The sequence below is a fragment of the Oryctolagus cuniculus genome, chromosome 8 (assembly GCF_051225735.1).
Source record: "Oryctolagus cuniculus isolate XC-2025 breed Fujian yellow rabbit chromosome 8, ASM5122573v1, whole genome shotgun sequence".
NCBI lineage: Eukaryota > Metazoa > Chordata > Mammalia > Lagomorpha > Leporidae > Oryctolagus > Oryctolagus cuniculus.
The window spans coordinates 122,675,763-122,693,806 of NC_142874.1; the positions used below are offsets into that span (position 1 = coordinate 122,675,763).

General features: G+C 41.6%; 1 protein-coding gene and 1 non-coding gene across 12 annotated transcripts in view; one reads left to right on the forward strand and one right to left on the reverse strand.

Annotated features, from left to right (window-relative positions):
* ADAMTS3 (ADAM metallopeptidase with thrombospondin type 1 motif 3) overlaps positions 1-18,044 on the forward strand; it is a 320,013-nt gene that overhangs the window by 47,322 nt on the left and 254,647 nt on the right. The gene's annotated exons all lie outside the window — the stretch shown is intronic.
* Positions 3,834-3,940, reverse strand: LOC127483385 (U6 spliceosomal RNA). The gene has a single exon (XR_007909558.2). It is a non-coding gene; the product is annotated as a U6 spliceosomal RNA (small nuclear RNA).

Consider the following 18,044-nt stretch of genomic DNA (forward strand, 5'->3'; position numbering starts at 1 on the left):
ACAGTGATTGGAATCTTGGGGTAATGCTTCTTTTGGGCATGCAGGATATTTGATCTTGTGTAGAGTGTGCCAGTAGGTTGTGTTTTCCTGCCTGCCTTCTTATGACCTTCATTTTGCATACCTGGCTCTGAGGATGGCATTGACTGGCTGCCAGGACAAGAAAGGAGAGCAAGCATAGTGATGTGGGTTCTGATAAAAATCAGTCACCCTGAGATCGCTGGTTCTGTTTGGTCACCTGTGTCTCATTACCACTTTTGGCTTTAATGATGTTACCACATCCAGACTTAGCAGGTAAATGAGGGAAGACTGTAGGTCATATTGGCCTTGCACCATAACCATTGATCTAACATTTTGGGGGATGGGCCTCTTAGTTACTGTGTGAGCTTTAAAAAAAGAGAAATAAATGTGTGCACCTATGAGAATGTTTTGAAATTTGGGCTGCATTCTGCGACCATGTTGTTCCTCCTTCCCATACTTAGAAAGTATGGGTTGAATTAGTTCAGTGATTTTTTTTTTCCAGAAAAGATTCACTTATCTATTTGGAAGGTAGAGTGACAGAGAGAGAGAGGAGAGACAGAGAATGTGAGAGATCCTTCATCTGCTAGTTCATTCCCAAGATGGTTACAAAAGCCATGTCTGGACCAGGCCAAAGCCTGGAGACAGGAACTCCATCCTGGCCTCCCACATGGGTGGGGGTGGGGGGAGGTCCTCTGCTTCCTTCCCAGGCTCGTTGGCAGGGAGGTGGATCAGAAACAGAACAGCTTGGACTTGAACTTGTACCCCAGAATGGAATGCCAACATTGCAGGCAGCAGCTCAACCTGCTGTGCTGTAATGCTGACTCCAGCTCAGTGATTTTTTTTTTCTTTTGGTGTGACTTGTTGGATCTTATGTGTGAAGTATTTTATAAACCAAACAAACTGTGTAATGAATCATTTTTACTGCTTTTTAGTATTGGAAAACTTCCAAAATTGTTGATCTTATATCCTAATGAACACACATTTCTTTTTCTATACTGGTTTCTCTGTACCTTTTCCAATAAATCATTTTTAGACCAGTACTACTTTGTGTGCCCCTGTCAAAGAGTGATGGGCATTCACTGTCATCTGCATCACTGCCTCTGATCACCATGGGTAAGAGATCTAAAAATAGGAAACCTTTAGGCTGTTAGCTTTCTGAGCTCCTTCCTAGAATACATGTTCAATTACTAGAAGTTTGTGTTCTACTTTATCTTATGGAAGGTACATTCCTAGCCAAAGAACAAGTCAAAGCATCATATTGACTGTTGTTCATTAATCATAGTATGAAGTAGAGGTTATATGTATGATTATTTATGTTTTCAAATGCTGTGAGCTGGATACTTTCTGCTAGCTATTTTTCTAAATTTTGAAATTAGTGTTTTTTAAGATTTGAGTGACAAGGAGGAAAGGAGCAGGGAGAGGGTAGGAGAGAGAGACAGAGAGAAAACTTGCATTCACTGGTTTGCTCCCCAGATGGCTGCAACATTCAAGTCTGGGCCAAGATGAATCCAGGTCCAGGAACTCCATTCTGGTTTTCACATGTATGGCAGGGGCATCTTCTGCCTATCCAGGCCCCTCACCTGGAATGTGGATCTGAAGTGGAGCAGCCTGGACTTGAGTTGGCACTCTCAAATGCCAGAATCACCAGCAATGGCTTAACCTGCTTTGCCACAACACTGGTCTCTGAAATTTGTTTTTTAATCCTGTAAATATGAGTAAGTCTTGTGGGTTTTTTTTGTTTGTTTGTTTTTTGTTTTTGTTTTTGTTTTTTACAGGCAGAGTGGACAGTGAGAGAGAGAGAGAGAGAAAGGTCTTCCTTTTCCGTTGGTTCACCCCGCAATGGCCGCTGTGGCTGGCACGCTGCAGCTGGCGCACCGTGCTGATCTGAAGCCAGGAGCCAGGTGCTTCTCCTGGTCTCCCATGGGGTGCAGGGCCCAAGCACCTGGGCCATCCTCCACTGCCTTCCCAGGCCACAGCAGAGAGCTGGACTGGAAGAGGAGCAACCGGGACAGAATCCAGCGTCCCCACCAGGACTAGGACCCAGTGTGCTGGCGCCGCAGGCGGAGGATTAGCCTGTTGAGCTGCGGCCAAGTCCTGTGTTCTTGAGGCCACTGAAGAAACTACCTGCTCTTATGGTTTTGGGAGATCCTTCAGCTTGACTCCTATTTTGAGTTGTGGAGATAATCTGTGTAAAGAGAAATTATTTGTGTAAAATATTAAGAACTGCAGGAATTGTCTCTTGGATGGGCTGGTAGGGGAACACTGAGTTACTCAATGTAACACTTTTGTGTCAGCTCTGTTGAGGCAGCCATTTTTCTGGGAGAGTCACTCATATGTTGCATTTGAGAAAGTTGTAACCAAGAGTGGAAGGTCATTGTTTTCCCCAAGGGGCTTCTCACTTCAGTGGGCATCAGGATCTCTCGAGGGCTTGTTAAAGCATACATTTCTGACTGAGGTCAGCATAGGGCCCTGAAAGTCTGCATTTCTAACATGATCTGCGTGCTAGATTCTAGCTCAACTCTCTGTTTTGTGACTCAGCATTTGTTGGTCCCAAATTGGATTACCTATGCCCAACTATAGCCTCCTTTCTTGGTCCCCTTGCCTGGAAGCTACATATTCTTTAGATGGCACCCATGGGTGCCATCTTCTGAGGCTGTATTCTAATATAAAACAGAAATCTGGTGGACTTGGACGTGTTGCTTATCATATCTGATTCCGGGTTTTCTTATTTGGTTTGGGGAGATATTTCCTGATGATACATGGAGTTTTGAATTAGTTGCTGATATTGTTCTTTTGTGGCTGTAGTTCATAAGAAGGGCCATTTTTCTTCTGTGATCTGCTTTTGGGGTTGTGCCATGGAGTAGCACGGAGGCTCTGAGAATTTCAGTTCTTCTGTGCTTTAAGTCTAGGACTGTCAGTTTGTGGGTGCCCACAAGTCAACCATGTATTGCATCTGTATCTCAGCTTCTGCTTTACCCAGCACTTTTCCCAACCAACCAGGTGCTCCTATATTACTATATACTACCTACACACTAACAGCTCTTATATGTCTCTGATCCTGACCTCTCTTTTGAGTTCCTGACTTGCATGTATATATCACTGTGTGCTCAACATCTTCATTGGGATGTATAAATCTAACATGGGCAAATCTCAAATGGGACCAAAGATCAGCCCTTGAAAACCACCCCAGTTTTCCTGCAAAAGGAAAATTTTGGGCGCTATTCTGAGGCCAAAATTTAGACTTACAAAAGTTTCTTTTGTTCCTCATCTCCCCCATCAAATCCCTATCAAAAATGATATTTTTGAGATTTTTCTATATGATATGTTCTGAATCTACTTGTTGTATCTATAGTGCTTTAACTTTGGTCTTAACCACTATTGTCTCTTCCCTGGCGATCTCAGTGACTTTTTTTTTTTTAAGATTTATTTTATTTACTTGAAAGAGTTACACAGAGAGAGGAGAGGCAGAGAGAGAAAGGTCTTCCATCTGCTGGTTCACTCCCCAATTGGCTGCTGTAGCCGGAGCTGCACTGATCCAAAGCCAGGAACCAGGAATCTTCTGGGTCTCCCATGCGGGAGCAGGGGCCCAAGAACTTGGGCCATCTTCTACTGCTTTCCCAGGCCACAGCAGAGAGCTGGATTGGAAGTGGTACAACCGGGACTAGAACCAGAGCCCATACGGGATGCCAGTGCTGCAGGAGGAGGAATAACCTACTGCACCATGGCACCAGCCCCAACAGCCAGGTGTTGAACTGGCACCCATATGGGATGCTGGTACTTCAGGCCAGGGCCTTAACCCACTGTGCCACAGTGTGGAAAATATGGAACACTTCATGAATTTGTGTGTCATCCTTGCACAGGGGCCATGCTAATCTTCTCTGTATCATTCCAATTTTAGTATATGTGCTGCCGAAGTGAGCACCTAGTGACCTCCTTACTGGTGTTTTTGGCCCAGTTCTTGCTCCTCTCAGCCTTACATAGGAGCTGAAGTGCCATTTCTAAATTTGATGAACTCTCCTCTGTTTACAAACCTTCACTGGCTTCCCATTAAAATCCAAACTTTTGACCATGACTTTTAAGATCTTAAGTCAGTGTTTCCAACAATTAGGGTGTATCATAGTTACCCAAAGAGATTGTTAAAAGAAGCGGATATCTACATCCTAACTCCAGAGATCCATATTCATGTGGACTTGGGTAAGGCTCAGGATAAGGAGGCCAGGTGGTCCTCTGGATGACTCTAATAGACAACCGGGGTTGAGAATCATTGGTTTCTTCAAAAAGCCTCTGATCTTAATGGGCATCAGCATCCCCGGAGGGCTTGTTAAAACAGATTTCTGGACAAAATGTCAGTTTCTGACTGAGTAGTTATGCAGAGGGGCCTGAAAGTTTGCATTTCTGTAAAGTTTCCAGCTGACACCACATTTTGAGAATCACTCTTCTGCCAGATCTTTGATGTCATTCCCTTTTACTCCTTTCTCTGTTTTCTGTAATCAACCATTCTGGTCTTCTTTTTGTCTTTGAAACACTCCAGGTCTTTCCTGTCTCTGACCACTTGGACCTTCTATTTCTTTGGAATATTCTATTCTATATCTTAAAATAGAGGTACCTATTCATCATTTGTGTATTAACTTATATTCCATGTCCTCAAGGAGGGTATTCCTCACCTTCTAGCTAAAGCAGTAAGCCTAGTCACTTTGCACTTAATAAGACTGTGAATCTTTGTAGCCATTATTGACATCTCTAAATTATCTTGAACTTTGTTGCAGGCATTTCATGATGCTCCCAAGGACAGCAGCTCTATGCCCTGGGTTCCTAGCAGTGCTTGGCATATGGTGTATACTCAACAAGTTAATAATAGCAGCCTGATTGGTGTAACTGTTGGAATGGGAGATTTGTCACTTTTGGAAGGTGAATTATCATCCTTTCTTTGATGTATTTAGTTTCTGCTGTGTGTGATTTTCACAAAATGAAGAGCATTACGAATTTGAAATACTTAAGGTTCCTAAGATTTCATATATCCCCCATTCTCTCTTTTTGATTTTTATGTAATTTTTTCTCTCCCATTTCTCATCTCTTTTTTTTTCCTACATGTAATCCATTGAAGGAACAACATCATTTTCACCTAAACCCACACTTAAATTCAATATCATATTAGAGGTATAGTGTGTCTCTTAAATTAGCTTATTCCTGTTAGCAGAAACAGATACATGTCAGTGAGGCACCGCGGCCGGTGCGCTGCAGCCAGCGCACCGCGCTGATCCAATGGCAGGAGCCAGGTATTTATCCTGGTCTCCCATGGCGTGCAGGGCCCAAGCACTTGGGCCATCCTCCACTGCACTCCCTGGCCACAGCAGAGAGCTGGCCTGGAAGAGGGGCAACCGGGACAGAATCCGGCGCCCCGACCGGGACTAGAACCCGGTGTGCTGGCACCGCAAGGCGGAGGATTAGCCTAGTGAGCCGGGGCGCCGGCAATGGGTATGATTTTTAAAAGACATTGTTATAGTATTGTACTTTGAATTTTTAAAGAAAGATTAAAAATGTTTCTCTCTCTCTCTCTCTCTCTCTCACACACACACACACACACACACATATCTATCCTATCCACTGGTTTACTCCTCAGATGCCTGCAAAGGCTGGGCACTGAGCTAAAACCAAGAGTTGGGAACCCAATCAAGATTTCCCACATGGGTGGTAGGAACCTAATTACTTGAGCCAGTAGACCCTCCCAGGTCTGCTTTAATAGGAAGCTGTAATCAGGTGCTGGAACTGGTACATGATCCCAGGTACTCGGATGTGGGAAACAAATATCTGCTAACTGGCATGTTACCCAATATGCTAAATGCCTACCCTTTGACTAACTCTTCAGAATAAAATAAATATGACTGTTTACTGACTTTCTGATCAAAGTTGTCATTTGCTTTTTGGAGCACTGACTTCACACCTATTACTTCTTCCCCGTCCCTGTGCTAAACAGGAGATTCCATGAGAATGAGAACTGAGTCTTACACCCACAAAACTAGGCATGATGTCTCATATATAGCAGGTGCAAAATCTCTGATAGGTTACTGAATGAATGCATCGTAGGCCATACATTTTATGGGACTGACATCCTTTGTTCCCCATCACCAGGTTTCAGAGCCTTAGTTGAATCAGTGCCTCCTTTGTGCAGTATTTCCCCTTTGCTACTCAGAACTCTACTCTGTAATCCTTCATTTTTTAATGAGTTCTCCTTAATGGAACATTATAAAGGTTCTCAAGCCAAGTGCACAAAGGCACACCTCTTCAGTTTCTTGGATTGTTTGACTTCTTTAGACAAGTATTGGCTTTCAAACCTTTTCTTCCTGGGTAACAGGACTCTTTCTGTTCCTGTGGCTAAATTCTCACTTCTGCTGCTGTTTGGGAGGGTGTAAGTAGATTAACTGATACCTGGTAGAACCTGGCCAAATCACTCATCCATTCAGTGTTTACTGAGCACCTGCCTTGTGTCTGCTGCTTTCAGCACTGCCAGTGTAACAGTGAGCAAAAGCAGGCATAGTGTTAGCCCCATAGAGTTTAGCTACAGAGGGAAATACAGCCATTGGAAAGGTCACTCAACTGAGTAATAAATAACAAATTAGCATAAGTGCTACAAGGGAAAGAGATGTTTTTTGAAAAAGTAACCAAGTTACCTGATGTAGGCACAAGGGTCAGGGATGATTTCTCTGAGGAAACACTGGTTAAAGAAAGGTTTAAGAATGAATCAGAGCTCCCTATGTAAGGTGCTTGTGAGCACATTTAGGAAGTAATAAGATCAAGTGAGAGGCCAATTTTATCAGGGTGAGTGAGATAATGTCTGAAATTCAGAAAAAAATTAATTTACCATGATGGTCCTCTTGAGTTACCATAGATGTTCTGTCATAATGCTAATGCAGGTTAATTTAACCAGCAGTGACTTCCATGTGCCAGGCACAGGCTGTCCTTACTGGAATCTTCTTAATCTTAACATCAGTTCCCATACACAGATTAGGAATCTAGAGAAGTGAGTGTCTTGTCCTGTATCTCACATAAGCTGCAGAGAGCTGTATTCAGAACCCGTGCCTTTGATCATTGTGTCATCTTGGTTCTCAGTGATGTCCCTAGTCAGAACTTTCAGATAGGATGGCTTGAATTTCAACACAGACATAGAAATGGATCTCTCTCTCTCTCTCTCTTCCATCTCTCACTCTCTCTTCCCTGTCTATATACATATCTTTAATGTATACAAAGGTGCATGCTGATATGGTTATATAAAATGTTTTGGTGTTATTTTGTATTAGTTCATTTTATGTTGCCAATAACACAGTAGCACAAATACCACAGACTAGGTAAGTTATAAAGAATAAAGAGTTTTATTTTAGCTTACAGTTCAGGAGGTGCAAGGTCAAGGGACTGCATTTGGTGGTGACCTTCTGGCTGGCAGAATCCTGGGATGGCACAAGGTATCACATGGCAAGAGACAGAGAAAACACGTGTGTCCATCTTCTGATTTTTTTTCTGTCTTTTAAGATTGTTTTATTTCCTTGAAAGGCAGAGAGACAAAGAGATTGATTGAGCCACCAATATCCCATGTGCTGGCTCATTCCCCAAATGACTACAACAGCCAGAACTGGGCCAGGCTAAAGCCAGGAACCAGGAACTCATGTTTCCCACAAGGTTGGTAAGGACTCAACTAGTTGAGCCATCACCTGCTGTCTCCCAGGGTCCCATTAGTAAGAGACTGGAACAGAGAGTGAGGCTGGAGTCTCTGTTATGGGAAATAGATAGAGCAAGCTGTAGCTTAAATGCTACACCAAAAACTCTGCCCTTCTCTCTCTTTTTTTATGAAGCCACCAGGACTCAATCCTAGGAATTCCTCCTTAATCACCTTCTTTAATCTGAATCACCCCAGAAAGGCCTTACCCCTAAACGCTCTAGTTGGATTAAGTTTCTATCCTCTTGTTACCTTAAATGAGGATTAAACTGTGGCATGAGTTGTGTGCATATGTATGATAAATCATATTCAAACCATAGCATATGTTTAATAAGATAGTAATCATTTTATCAGTATATTTTGAGATAATAGAATAGATTTGTAATCTAAAAATTTATGAAAAATTCTAGATGGCATAGAGAGATGAGTACTGATAATTGGAAATGAGCTCTTCTACATTTGGGTGCCTAGCTTCAGCAGGTGAATGAGCTTCATTAGGGCAAGTGAAAACCTTACATGTCCAGCCTCATCTGCTAAAACAGCTCATCTCCATTCACAGTAGCTGCTTATGGCTTTAAATAGCACAAGCCTGCTCTCTCTCTGCCAGCTTTTCTCAAGCCAGCCAGGGTTATGGTGGGGCCAGGGCAGCACTGACTACGCTGTCTGTGCTAGGCCAGGGAAGGGGTTAGCGGATTGGCCCATTGCCCGGGCACCGGTGCAGGGAAGCCATGGAGCAGTGCAGCAATTTCCTGCTTTGGGTGAAGCCCTAGAAAGGCTGGTTCTGGCTAATCCCAGACTTCTAAATTCTTTTGTGATACCTCACTGCCCTCCTCTCCCACTCCTGTGTTTTTCTTACAGGGGAATTTGATTTGTGCTGTTCACAGGTACAGGGGTGATTTATGGGGACCATAAAGGCTTCCCTCTGCTTTCCAGTTCATAGTCATTTTCCCTGGAATATCCACTATTGGTGCAGATGTTGCTCTATAGCTAGGAGTTTCAAGCTCAGAGCAAACTCCCTAAGCAACTGAGTGAATTTGCTCCTGAAATACTCAGGAGGCATAGGGGAAAGGAGGATTGTGGCATAGAAAGGGGATGAGTTAAAAAAAAAAAGACCACATTTTCTTTTCTTCCTACTTAAGTCTGACCTTGACTTTTCCCAATTCTTTCTTTAGAGGTGAGGCCAGAAGATGAGCAAATGTGTTCCTAAGTGTTGGTGTAACTTTCATTGACAGCTTTGAAATATGGTTGCCTGCTTCCTCTCTGAGTTACCCTCAGGGCATTAGTAGTGATTTTATTTTACTTTTGGTTCCAGAAGTCCCTCTAATCATTGGTAGAGTTTTGGGGAGAACTTTAAGGATGGGTTTTCCCTAAGTTATATCAATGTGGTGGTGTACTTTTAGTGGACAAAACATCTGTTCTCTGCTTGCTTCTTGATTTATCTCTGTTTTATCTGATCCCAGTGATTATCTGAGTTTGTTTGCTGTGGACTACTCTTCCTCAGTGCAGCGGGATCACATTTGTCTATTCTGAGTAAGTGACTAAAACGATCAGGGCTCACTAGACTTGACCTGGGGAATTGTTCCCCCAAAAAGGCACAGGGAGGGATATAGAGAGACAGTGTGTGAGCAAGAGCAAAATACTCTCCCCATTTACTGGTTCACTCCCCAAATAGCCATAATGACCAGGGCTGAGCCTGGAACCGAGCCAGGAGCCAGACACCCAATCCAGGTCTCTCCCATTAATGGCAGGCACCCAACTACTTGATTATCAGTGCTATCTCTGAGTTTGCATTAGTAGGAAACTGAATATGGGAGCTAGGGCTGGGGATTGAACTCAGGTACATGGGTTCAATGGGACATGGACACCTTAACTGGTATCTTAACCTAGGTCCAATGCCTGCCCTTCCCTGTGTGTTTTGATGCTTAATGATCTACAGCAGATATTCTTCCCTGTGTGATGCTGGACCCTCCTGGAGCTGAGACAGGAGCGGAGCTCAGGCCTGAGTTTCAGTTGTAGAGCCATAGGGTCTCTGGCTATTACAGGATTGTCCCCATTGTTCTTTAGATGAGGAGTCTGATCCCCTCAGAAGCTGAGTTGAGGTGTTAGTGTTACACATTTATAATCAGTGGCAGAGAAAACACTGGAGTCCAGGTATCAAAACTGCTGTCTCCAGCATTTTTCCTATCTAGCACCTGTTTATGAATCCAGAGTATTTCAGAGAGGTCTTAGGGCAGCTTCCTGTTCTGTCCAATTCTGTTTTTTTCCTTCCCCTCTGCTGAGTTGAATGCTTGGCTTGGCTATATAACATTATTATCCATTTCAGCATTTTATTTGAGCTGGCTGCCCTATGCCTAGTTCTCATGAAGATGCCAGAAATATATGGAAGGTCTTCAATAAGCTCATGGAAAATGTGTATTATGAAAAAGACTATGCATGGATTTCAAGTTTTTCTGCACCAAAATGAAATTATCTTTTAATTCAATTTCTCACATCCTTATGGAAATATCTTCATACTTCAGAAAATATGCAACAGGCTAACAATGAAAATTTTATTTAATAATGAAGGGAACATACTGATTAAGGGTATGGACTTTTTTAGAGATCAGCAGACTGAAACCTAGGTTCATGGTATACTGAGCATAAAACCAGTCCATGGCTCAGTTTCCTCATTACTGAAATGGTGATGATAATAAATAACAAACAAGCCTATTTCATAGGTTATTCTACCAATAAAAAATCCATGGAAGCACTGAGACCTAAAATTAAACAATTTATTATTATTTTCTTGAGACATGATCTGTTTGTCACTTACACAGCATTGTCATTACATTAGCTTTAAAAAATCATAGACCATTGCCAGCATGAATTATTTTTAAGGAAGATCCTAGTGTTCTTTGCACAAACAGAACAGCAGATCTGTGGCAGTTGTGAGGTGCAGGTGTGTCAGGCCTGTACACCTTTCCACCTTCTTCCTCCCCCTCCATTCTTTTTCTATGTCCCCCTTTGTCAAAGCCTCTCCCTCTTAATTGTTGGTGAAAGGACCCCAGGAGGCCACATTCGGACAGTGCCTGTTAAGTCTTTTAAGGAAGGCAGAAAAGAGAACATGTGAAAGAAGCTAAAAGAATCTTTTCAAATATATGGAACTGAACAAAATTAAGTAAAGATTGTTCAGAAGTTTTTTGACAGTTAAAGTTTAAGAGAAATACATTAGATTGCATAGTTTCCTGTCAATAAAAATCCAGATACATTGAGTCTTCAGAGGCATATTATTTACGTTTTTTCCAATAAACCAAAATCAAGTTATAGCAATTGTATTCCCAGATGAAATTTATATAAATTGAATCTTGAACAATAAACTATGACTAATATAGACAATTCAATCCTTACACTTACAAGTCAAATTTTCATTTTTAATATGATTGAATTATATTCAGGCCATGTGTCAAAGATTTTCAGATTATACATGGAAGTAATTAAATGTCAAAGTGAATCAAAATGTCAACACAATTGCATGTTGATAGGTTCATTTAAATTATTTATTTATTTATTTATTTGACAGAGTTAAGCAGTGAGAGAGAGAGAGGAAGGTCTTCCTTCTGTTGGTTCACCCCACAAATGGCTGCCACGGCCGGCGCTATGCTGATCTAAAGCCAGGAGCCAGGTGCTTACTCCTGGTCTCCCACATGGGTGTAGGCGCCCAAGCACTTGGGCCATCCTCCACTGCCCTCCCGGGCCACAGCAGAGAGCTGGACTGGAAGAGGGGCAGCCAGGACTAGAACCTGGCGCCCATATGGGATGCCAGCACTGCAGGCGGAGGATTAGCCAAGTGAGCCACGGCGCCAGCCCCAGTTTCATTTAATTTTGAGAACTAACAGAGGCAATAGCAATGTCGTGTATAGATTCTTCAGATTTCATATCCATTAAAATTGAATGTAATGTTCATTCCTCATCTGCCTCCAAACTGAACCCAGGTCTCCCATGTGGGCAGCAGAATTGAGCCAGCACTGCCTCCGAGGGTCTGTTTTGGCAGGATGCAGAGTCAAGAATGGAGCCCAGTTACTCCAGTGTGAGACATGGTGTCCCAGCCTGTCTGCTCAGCTAGACGCCTGTCCCAGTATTTTTCTTTGTTTTATTTTTAATTGATAGATAATAATTATAAGTAGTTATGGGGTACAATGTAATATTTTGATATGTGCATACATTGTGGGGTGGTCAGGCTACTTAGCAGACCTGTCACCTCAAGTATTTGTCATTTCTTTATGGTAAATTCAATTTAAAAATTCTCTAGTTTAGCTGTTTTGAAATATACGGTACATTATTGTTAACTATGGTCACCATGTTATGAAAGTGAACACCAGAAATTATTTCTCCAATCTAATTGGAACTTAGAAAAATATTAATTGTGTGAACAGTTAAGAACTCTAGAAATTGTGTCCCTTTTGAAGGAAAAAAATGAAAGAACTTTTTGGGGCCTGTGTTCCCTTTGTTAAAATTTAAAGAAATTGCCTTGGGACAGACATTTGGCCAGGTTTTAAGATGTTGCTTGGGATACGTTCAACACATATTGGAATGTCTGGGTTGACTTCCAGCTCTAAGCCCAGTTCTAGCTTCCTGCTAATGCATACCCTGGGAGGTAACAGGCTATGGCTCAAGTACTTGAATCTCTGCCACCCTTGTGGCAGACCCAGATTGAGTTCCAGGCTCCTGGTTTTGGCTTGGCCCAGTCCTGGCTGTTGTGGGACATTTAGGGAGTAATCTAGTAGATGGGAGATATGTGTTTTTTTTTTTTTTTTCTCTCTCTCTTTTTCTGTAACTGATAGATAAAATAATTACCTAAGAATTCATTTGAAATTATATACATTTTTTTATTCGACAGAGTTAGACAGTGAGAGAGAGAGAGAGAAAGGTCTTCCTTCTGTTGGTTCACCCCCCAAATGGCCGCTGTGGCTGGAGCTGCACCAATCTGAAGCCAGGAGCCAGGAGCTTCTTCCTGGTCTCCCACATGGGTACAGGGGCCCAAGCACTTGGGCCATCCTCCACTGCCCTCCCAGGCCACAGCAGAGAGCTGGACTGGAAGAGGAGCAACTGGGACTAGAACCCGGCACCCATAGGGGATTCCAGTGTCACAGGCGGAGGATTAGCCAAGTGAACCACAGCATCGGCTCCATTATATACATATTTTTTAAATGCATATTTCAAGTGTAAACTGAGTGTTCACTGGCTTCCTTTTATTTTCATCTTTTACTTTTGGAGTAATAAATACTTAATTCTTTGCCATGTGAGAGATTATTTGGTAATGTCCAAGACTCTTAAAAGCTAAAATGTAGGGTTTAAATTTAGGGATCATTGTCTTATTTCATGCATCTTGATAGAAGAGATATGTCAGAAAATAAAGTTAAGAACATATTACTTGCTATTGGTGGGGTCAAGGCTGGGGATTTATATTTTATTACTTAAAGTAGCAATCTGTTAAACAATTGCTGGTGTGAAGAAAGGTACTGGCTAAGGCTTAGGTTTTTCTTGCCTTTTTCAAAAACATTCTCTGAACTTAACATTTTAACTTTTATAATGATTATAACCTTTTAAAATGTTTTGATGTTTTAAACATTTCTAACATTGTCAGAAATGGAGATTGTTCTTTTTTTATTGCTTATGATTCATTTCTCTATCAGTTTCCAACAAAGCTGTTACATAAGGTGTAGTGATTGAATAGAATAGAACGTGTGTGTGGGAGACTTAAAAATTCCATTTGGTGATAAGTATAATCACCCTGCATTTAGTCTAAAGTTAGCAATGAAAATGGTGTAATTTCAGAGCATCTCTTTTTTCACCATGGTACCTGATAGGAATTTTAGGCTTTGTGGATGTCCTCAGTTCCCTTTGTGTTTCTGGCTCTGAATCGCCACTAACCTTAAGTGTTCTGTGAAAATGTTTTGGACAAGCAAGGGCTCTGTCATCTCATGAGGATTATAACCAGGGCAATGTAGTAGGTGCTGTTTATTCCGTGGAAAGAGGACATTTCAGGAAGCAAAAAGTTGACTGGAGAGAATCTAATTGGATTAAATATTATGTAGTGACTTTGCAGACTTGTCCAGGTGTTAAAAAGATCCAACTCTTCAGTGAGTATTGAGGATGAAGCTTGTCCTCTGACACCTACTCACAAGGTCAGTGGTGGGAGGAAAGGTTTTCAGTCTCTTTCCAGTTGTGCATTTGTGTGTAGGAGAGAGGATGTACCATTTCCTATTGATTGTGAAATGTTCCTCCCTGGAGGTCCATCTTCGATTGTATTGGTGCCAGCAGTTTAACCTGCCATCTCACTTAAGCCTCATTTCTATAGAAGTCTGCCGTGTTGTAACTTCAAATTGTTGAGTTCTTCTTCCTTCTTTGGTTAAGGGGATAATTATAGTTCTGTCTTCTGTAGGAATCTTTGGGGCCATCTAAAAAGTGTAGATAGTTCAGACTTATTTTAAATATCTAGGTAGAGGGGCCGGCGATGTGGTGCAGTGGGTTAATGCCCTGGCCTGAAGTACCGGCATCTCATATGGTCGCTGGTTCTAGTCCCGGTTGCTACACTTACGATCCAGCTCTTTGCTGTGGCCTGGGAAAGCAGTGGAAGATGGCCCAAGTCCTTGGGCCCCTGTACCTGCGTGGGAGACCTGGCGGAAGCTCCTGGCTCCTGGCTTCAGATTGGCGCAGCTCCGGCCACTGTGGCCAATTGGGGAGTAAACCAGCGTATGGAAGACTTTCTCTCTCTCTCTCTCTCTCTCTCTCTCTCTCTCTTCCTCTCTCTCTCTCTCTCTGTCTCTCTGTCTCTCTCTCTCTCTCTCTCTCTGCCTCTCCTCTCTCTCTGTAACTCTGACTTTCATATAAATAAATAAATCTTTTAAAAAATATCTAGGTAGAGCAATGCTGTAGTTAAATAGCCTGGAAACATATTGAAATCATTTTGTTAATTTATTGAAAGTATTTATAAATGATTACTATGGCTTGAGCTTTCCTTTTCTTTACTATATTAATGGGGGTAGATAATTAGAAGATATGAATAATGTCAATTTAAATACAAATAATTATTGACAGTGATAGAATTTAGCGTAAACTGTTGGTAATCTATATTATTTGGGATTCTTTTATGTATAATTTCAGAAATAGTAACTTTTGAAGATGTTTCTTTCTGGAATTTGTTTTTGGGAAGAAACAAATTATAAATAAATCTAGTGTTTATAATGAAATTATAAGCTGATATCCACTGACTATTAATTATATTCCAGGCACTATAGTTAGTACTTTACATGTCTTAGGTCATTTACTCCTAGAAACAGTTTTGTGAGTTTGCTACTTAATTCTCATTGTCTTTAACCCATTTTTGCAACTGATTTCAAAAGATACTTCTTATTTTTAATAGAATGTGATTGGAAAAGTAAAAAAAAAAGGATCAATGTAAGGCACCAGGCTTAAATACTTGTTATTAGGGATGTGGATTACCTGACATAATGACTGTAAATATTCAAATAAACTTTTTCATCAACGTACAATGTTTGTAAATATTTGAGATATAGTATAATTTAGTATATGTGTACAGTGTGTGATGATCAGATTAGGTCATTAGCATTTCCATCTCCTCAAACATCAATCATGTCTGTGTGTTGGAAACCTTCAGGCTCTTTTCTTCTGGTTATTTTAAAATATATTAAGCATCTTCTGCAGGGCTGGATGGATGGTGACAAATTCTTTGTTTCTGCTTGTTGTGTAAGGTCTTTATTTCACGTTTGTCCACAATTGAGAGCTTTGCAGGTATAGTATTCTGAGTTGACAGGTTTTTTTTTTTTTTTTTTCCTCTTAAGACTTGGACTATATCTCACCATTCTCTCCTAGCCTGTAGGATTTCTCATGAGAAGTCCGCTGTGAGTCTAAATGGAGATCCTCTGAAAGTAATCCGGTGTTTCTCTCGTGCACATTTTAGAATCTTTTATGTTTTACTGTGGATAGTTCAGCTACAATGTGTCATGGTGAAGATCTTTTCTGGTAATGTCTATTAGGAGTTAAATATACTTCCTGTACTTGGATGTCCCTTTTTTTCTCCAAATTAGTGAAATAAGAGAAAATTTCCCCAAAGAGGCCTTCTAATCTTTTCTCTTTTTCCTTGCTTTCAGAAACTCCTAGAACTCATTTGTTGATTCGTTTGATAGTATCCTGTAGATTCTCAACAGTGTTTTTTAATTTTTCTAATTTCTTCTACTTGTGTTTGGTCTGACTGTATAATTTCTTGTGCCTTGTCTTCTAAGTCGGGTATTCTTTCTTCTGCTTCACCGATTCTGTTGTTAAGGCTTTCTACTATATTTGCTCTATTGAATTCTTCATTTTTCAAGATTTCATTTTGATTTCTCTTTAAGATCTCAATTTCATGGGAGAAATTTTCTTTGATCTCATGTATAGATTTCATTTGCTTCTGATTACTTCTAAGTAATCCCATGATCAATGTTTTGAATTCTATTTCTGGCATTTCTTTAGTCTTATCATCTTTACAATCTAGTATTGGAGTGTTGTACTCTTTTGGGAGTGTCATGTTGTCTTCCTTCTTGTTTCTTGAATTAGTGCATTTGTTATTCAGCATTTGTGAAGATACTCTGGTTACTTTGTGGCAGCTTTTATTCTTGGAATATGTCTGAGTGGATTAGTAGAGTGTCTGCTTTCGGTGAATAACTAGAGGAGTGTGGTGGGTGTGGCTAGGGAGCCCTGTTCAGTGCTCCATGGTGAAGGGAGTGTCTGAGGTGACACACCCAGGTTTTTCTTTGTACATCTCCTTTTTTTTTTTTTTCAATCAGAGGAGAGATTTCTTCTTGTCTGTTGGCATAGACCCAGCTGAGCTCCTCTCCTTGAAGGAGACCAGAGCCTGAGTGCTAGTCCCAGTGAGTATATTATTTGTCCCCTCTGTCCCAAGGACCACACAAAGTTTCTGTGCAGTCCTCAATGTAAGCTCAGATTCCCCAGCAATGTCCCTCGTCAGGTAACCGGGAAGCCTTGATCACGTGGAGTCTTCTCCCATGGTGACTGCCGGATGTCCAGGCCACACCCTGAGTCCTTCGAAGCAGCCTCAGTGTTTTCACAGTCCTGGCACATAAGACTCTCACAGTCCTGAGCACCCAGCCCCCTGTCATCCCCACCAGACTCAGGAGTCTCCGCTTGAGCTGGCTCAGCTGTTATGCGTGTCCAAAATGGTGCCTGCTTTCTGTCAGCTTGTTACAGGACACCTTTGCAGTAGTTGTGGAGCATGAAAAGAGAAAGATTGCAATAACATTATTGAGTGCAGTTCCCAAGAATCAGCAGTTCATGTGGAGAGGGAAGAAAAATGTGTGTAGGGGGTGAGCAGGAGGTTTTGAGCTGGCGTGGCTAACAGCAGACCCATAGAATGGCAGATGTCCTAAACAGCACTCTGGCCTCAGAATCAGCCCTTAAGGCATGCGGATCCAGCTGAAAAACCCATGAGAGTATTTCAGGCATGGAAAGCCAAGACACTCTGGTGGGGGGGAAAACCTAAATGAAAGATCTCCATGAGTGAGATCCCAGTGGAAAGAACGGGTCATCAAAGAAGGAGGTACCTTTCTCTGAAGGGAGGAGAGAACTTCCACTTTGACCATGGTCTTGTCTAAAAATGATCAGAGTCAGTGAACTCAGGGGGCTTCCATAGCCTTGGCAACTCATGACAAGAGCCTAGGTTGATTACTGATGCCATAAACAAGAGTGTCAATTTGTTAAGTCAACAACAGAAGTCACTGTGCACTTACTCCTCATGTAGGATCTTTGTCCTTAGTGTGCTGTACATTGAGATTTAATGCTATAACTAGTACTCAAACAGTATTTTTCACTTTGTGTTTCTATGGGGGTGCAAACTGATGAAATCTTTACTTAATGTATGCTAAACTGATCTTCTGTATATAAAGAGGATTGAAAATGAATCTTGATGTGAATGGGAGGGGAGAGGGAGTGGGAAAGGGGAGGGTTGCGGGTGGGAGGGACATTATGGGAGGCAAAAGCCATTGTAATCCATAAGCTGTACTTTGGAAATCTATATTCATTAAATAAAAGTTTAAAAAGAAAAAGAAAACAGGAACAGGAGAAGGAAAAAAGTTAAACTGTGTACATGAACTGACAGTGGGATGTGCAAATGGAGACATGTGGCAGGCAGTTGAGAATTGTGGGATATCTGGGAAGAGTACAAGGCCAATGGCAGGGATTTGAAGAAGGGCATAGAGGAGGGAACAGCAGCTGGGACACTGCTTAGAGAGGAGGTTGTCCTGAGAGGAGAGCTGTAGTGTGAAGG